At 32.4% G+C, this 6032-nt stretch overlaps 1 pseudogene; it reads left to right on the forward strand.

Moving 5' to 3' along the window:
- The first annotated feature begins 668 nt into the window (after positions 1-668).
- LOC149576002 (vacuolar protein-sorting-associated protein 37 homolog 1 pseudogene) lies at positions 669-1447 on the forward strand (annotated as a pseudogene).
- The last annotated feature ends 4585 nt before the right edge of the window (positions 1448-6032 follow it).

The raw sequence follows: 6032 nt of genomic DNA on the forward strand, positions 1-6032 counted from the left end.
ACTTCCCAACTGCATTTTTTTTTTTGATGTGTTTGACAACGGGTGCGGTATATTTTGTAGGTTTTATTACCATATCCACATCTCTAAATCTTCTCTTGGCTCATTTTGCCTTTCTTTACACGGCTCTGTAAGTTTGCTTTAATTCGATCAAGATCGGAATGAAGGAACTATTCATTTACTGCTTTAAGGATCACAGGATAGCCACTCAGAACTAGCATTGTGGCTATACCAGAGCCCATTAAACCCCCACCAACAACAACAACTTTGCTTATTTTCCATGCCATGTTCTCTTTGCACAAGTTTCCATGCCTGGATGCTGCTGCTCCTACAAGTTATATCCATTAATATCCTCAAAGCAAATGGAAAAGCTTTGATTTCTACTATTTCGTTCTGAAGTGGCCTGGATCATACTATGATGCACATCGAAAATGTTGTTATCCTCAAATCAAAATACCCTCTTTGGATTTCCACATTCATGGCCTATGGCCCAACTTTGGGGACGGATCATGGCCTCAATTTTGTTCCCCCCATACCCATTTCGATTTCTCCCAGATAGCATATTTCTAGACATCAACATTTAGTGGGCTTTGAGGCTATTTTGCTTCTTAAAAAGATTAAGAAATCTCCATCTCTGTGTTTTTACTCCTATCCACTTTCAACTCACAACCATGGCTATGGTGAGTTCCGACCTCCAATGCACCTTCAGCAATGAGGATTCGAAGGCTCCAAATATTCCAACTCAATCATGGTATCCCCCTTCCGTGCTGAGTCCATCTACAAGCTCTTCTCGGCCTGGAACTCCCAATAATTTGCAATCAACTGGGCAACAAAGCCCACGGTGGCGACCACCAATAGTTGGACTAACATTGTGGAGTCTCGTCCATAATCACCATCTTATTCTCAACCATCACCAACTACTGGTGCAAGTATAATCCCTCTTTTAAGAGAAAAAAGTGTGGATGAACTTCGAAAAGATATTGTCGTATAAAAAAGCTTATAGTGAAGTTTTCCATTCGATAGATCAAGTTAGGGACCAGGATGCGCTGCATGATGAGCTTCAGAGGGAGATGACACAATTGCAAGAAAAAACCTAGAGAAAGAATCACAAATTGTAGAGCTGAGAAATCAGTCAACAATTATAAGGACAACAGAGCTAGCAGTTGTTCAGGAAAAGTTTCATGAGCTTGAAAAATGAGTTCAAGAATCTGTCAGTTTTTGTGCACCTGGAGTTCTTCTAGAAAGGTTTTGAGATGCTGCTAATGCAGCTGATGAAGAATCAGAAATCTTACATCAACAGCTCCTGGCTGGAGAGATGGAGCTATCTGATTTCATTAAAAAATACAAAAGACTCAGGTGTTGTGGCTGCACTTGGCTATGCAGCACAGGCCAATGTGCCTTTTCAGCAGGGCCTCATCAAGTCACATTATGTTGGGCGAACCTTTATTGAGCCATCACAAAAGATTAGAGATTTTGGTGTGAAGTTAAAGCTTGCCCTTGTTCGGGCAGTCTTAAATGGCAAAAGGATGGTTGTTGTGCAAGATTATTTTTCTTTTTTTAGCTCTTGACAGAGGCGCCAGAGGTAACTTTTCTTGTCTTTTCATGCAAGATTCTTTTTCTCTTTTTAGCTCTTGACAGAGGCATCTTTTGCTTTTATCATTGCCTTCTGTCAACCTATTTTTGGCATGAAATCATTCATTGCCTTTATCATTGCCTTTTGTCAATCTATTTCTGACATTTTATCATTCATTGTCAGACAGCTCCAACTCAAGTGCAATATTTTATTTTAAATCTCTCTTACTCCTTTACGTGATTTTAAGTAAAAAAGGAGAAGTTAAGGTTTTTTTTGAGAAGTTTTCTTAGAATTCAATATTAAAACTAATTAAAGTTTTATTATTTCTTTTTTTTGTACTCTATTGCCTTCATTATTTAATAATTTGAGTTAATTGATCTATATGCACATAGTTATATCTTTCTTAATGTTTTATTCCAATATTGGAGGCATATGTATGAGGAATATGGGGAGATCTTTTCTAGCCCCATGACTTTATGTTTTTATTACTTTGAGATTATATTTTGAACCAAGGTATTCAACATAAAGCTAATTATTCTATATATAAAAAAAAGGGGGTAATTATTTTTCTAGCATCAAGCTATCATGTAATAATTGTAATTGTGTGATTTCATACTATGATATTTTAAGTATATTTATTCAAGTATATATGGGTGCACACATATATACCAAGATAAATATACAAGCTATTATAATTTTCATACCCATGTTTACCCTTAATGGAGTTTTATACCTGATATCTATATTTAGTTGATCTTCCTTAAATCATTTTACTTAATTGGATTATGAGTCATCTTACACATTTGCCTTCATTTTGATATTTTGATGTGCCCATAGTTGCACTTTTATGCTTTTATAGCATTGTTCTATGCCATGTTGGCACTTTATGGTTTTATACCATTGATATACATGATTTATATGATATTTGTTTTGAGTTGCATAGGGAGCCAATTTTTTCAAGGATAACTATGTAGGTCCCCTCAGTATAACTGATACATAGTTTCCTTATCTGGCCCATGGAGTATCCCTCCATCCTATATTGGTATGCACTCATTTTATATGGAGTTTCCCTCCATGTTGTTCCATTTTTGTTCCTCCATGAAGAGGATGTTATTATTGGAGTTTTCCCTCCAAATTCAGATGAGTTGATCCAATTTGAAGGCAATATGTTGTTATATCCTCATAATCCATTCTTTTGATTATCTTAACAAATCATGATAATTCTATTTTGATCAGCATGTCTCTCCTTTATGTTATTTTCATATATTAATGTGATAATGATCTGCATACATTATTGCTTAGATCATGAGTCATGCATGTTATGGAGGCACGCCCCCATTAACTTGCAGTGGGATGATTCATTAAGTGGACTGTCTATATCCACATGATTGATGCAATGTTGATGCATGTTTCATTAGTTGGCCTTGTCTGTGGTCATTTGTGCATTAGTATAATATACTTTTCATGAGAGCATTGATCAAGCTTTTTACTCAATTTGTCCTTGTTGACAATTTTTTTGAGCATATACTCTATCTTGATATCAGGTTATCTCCATTGTTTTGTGGTAACATGTTTTACTCATTGTTTCTCTATGAGAGTTTTATTATCCTTATTCAAAAGGATTTCAAATTTGCATATATGATGGCATTCTACTTGTGGATATTTGTCTTGTTGTTCTTTTTTTTAGGTGGTCCATCAAGGAACCTTCTCAATTTTTCACATATCAAGAGGTGTCTATGCTTCCACATTCAAAGGACTCATGTGCTTCTCTTGGATCTGCAAATGTATCATATGGCTTGCAAACAGTCAAATTACTTCATATTGAAGATTAAGTTGCAGATTTTTGTAAATTATGGGTTTAATACCCTTTGATGTAATTACCCCAAGTAAAGATTAAAGGGGGGTGTTAGAAGTTGTAATCTTTCCTTGGTGTATTTATAAACCAAGGTTAGAACTCCTTTCTTTATTGTTGTAATATATTAGGATATAAGCCAAGGTATCCTAATATATTTCTTTTTTGTCCTTTTTCCACTACATCTTATTTTGTCATCTAGTGGAATATGTGAGGACAAATATATATTGTAATTTCTAATTTTAGATTATTCCTCCTTAAGAGGAATCTCACACTTGGCCTCACACACTTATGAATGGTGGCATTCATAGACATGGGAGTTACATTCTAACTCCTCTCTCTCATCTCTATTTAAGAGATGACCCTCTTCTCTCATTTCACAATGAGTTTTCTTCCTCTTCTCAATTATTGTATGAGCAATTGCTCTCTTGCTCTCTCTCTTTTTCTTCTTAGGCTTTTCATGCCTCATTCATAATGTCACAAGGGGTTTTCTTTGCTTTCCCCTTTCCAAATATCTTGTCTCATGGTGTTGGAGCTTGAAGCTTTCTCTCTCCTATTTTATGGTAATATCTTTTCATGCATTTACTCACTTAGATTCTTTCCTGGTGTTGCTTATTTACAAATTTCTTTTTCCATTTCTAACAATACTTAGCCCATACTTGCATGTGTATGGTGCGTGTGTTTATTTTATCTTTCTATCTGACGTGTTTGATGTGGCTAAGGGAGGGAGTCGTAGTCACCTGCTAGTCGAGATCTACACGATGCACCACTCCCTACCATTGCATGTTTAGTTTAGATATAATTATATACATGTACATGCTCATCTTTTATGCAGGATGTAGGTACCGAGCATCGACTTCCCTGAATTGCTAGGATGAGCATGCCCTATTACAAATACTCAAATAGTGAGAATGGGAAGATAATGATCAGGTCCAATCCTAACCATAGCCTAAAATACTTGTCCTGCAAGGAGGACTCGTAACAAACTGTCTACCCTTTTTAAAACCGTGAGTCTTTTGTGCATATGTTGTTTTATGAGTCTTTGATGAATTTTATATTAAATAAGTCTAATTAAAGGATTAAATTAATGATTTAATTTAATGGAAAATTATAATGAAATTTTAATATTTAATTATATATAATTAATTGAGAAATTAATTAAATAAAAAGAAATGAATTCGAAGATAAAAGTTATAAGAATAAATTTAGAATGTGATGATAATTATTTAATTTAATAATAATATATTTAGAGTTCATTTTTAAGTAAATGCTAAATATTATTTTTATTTCATTTAATAAATATTTATCAAATTAAAAGTTCAAAAAATAATTTAAGAAGTGAAAAGAAATTAAATTATGAAAATGTTTTAAGTTCGCATGATGCGTGTATGAGATTAAAATATAAGAAATTAATGAAAAGATAAAATATGTGAACTTAATAAAGATATTTTAAAGTGCGCATGAGATTTAAAAAACTAATAAATTAATTTAAAGCAAAGTTAAGTGGAAACTTAAATAAAGTAATTTAATAATTCATTTGACGTACATGAAAGGAATAATTAAATAATATTTTAATTTAAAAAAAATTAATTGTGCATTAAAGAAATAATTAAATAAAATAATTGTAATTTAGAACTGGTGGTGATAGAAACCCTAAAAGGTAATTAGATTTTATATTAGAGGGTTTTCAGGTCATTATTGCACACACAAGTATTAAGAACACAGGTTTTGGAGAGCAACTCGGAGGGTTTGGAAAAGAGGAGAAGTTTTCATGGCTTGAAGGATTTTGCTTGCAGTAGGAATTTTCGTCTAGCTGTCAAAGTATTAGCATCAAAACCAGGTAGGTTCTTGAGTTTTCATTCACCCAGTAGAATTACCTTATTTAGATAATCTTGTCTTCTTCGTGATTGTTAAAATCGAATTTTTGGGTATCTTTGTATGAATCTTTCATTCTCTTGTTATGAACTTTATATTATAGTGTTGTATCTCATATGTATATTAGAGCTAGAAGAAAAATAAAATAAAATAAAATAGATAAAAAAATCAATCAAAAATCCTATTTGTAGGTAAAAGAGAATCGAAGTTAAATCTAGGGAGGGTTTGAGATGTAAAGGAAATTTTAAATTTGATTGGCTAAAAGTATTTATCCTATCAGACTAAAAGTGTAAATATTGTTAAAAATAAAATAAAATTTTAAAATATATTTTTTATGGGGTCTTTGTTATTGTGAAAACTATATAAAATATACATATATATTTAAAAAAGAACACATTATAAAATATATATACTTCAAAAAAATTAAAAATTAAAAATCAAATTGGAAAGTGGGGGTCACGACCTCCCCCACCCCCCTTGGCTTTTAAAGCCATCGGCAGTCACTGCTGGTGCAGGTACTGCGCAGGCAAGCTATCGCACAGCAGTAAAGCCTTTTTAAGGCTTGCGCTTGCTTTTTTAAGCAATGCACTTTTTCATATAAAAATTTAAATGTATTTAAAATCATTTTTAGTTTATATTAAGTTTTAAATTAAATTAAATTTATATTAATAATTTTATATTGGTATTTATTAAAATTTTATTATTAAATTAATAATTATATAAATTATTAATAAT

The sequence above is a fragment of the Cupressus sempervirens genome, chromosome 1 (genome assembly GCF_028749045.1).
Source record: "Cupressus sempervirens isolate cs-2001-9-10 chromosome 1, ASM2874904v1, whole genome shotgun sequence".
NCBI classification, from domain to species: domain Eukaryota; kingdom Viridiplantae; phylum Streptophyta; class Pinopsida; order Cupressales; family Cupressaceae; genus Cupressus; species Cupressus sempervirens.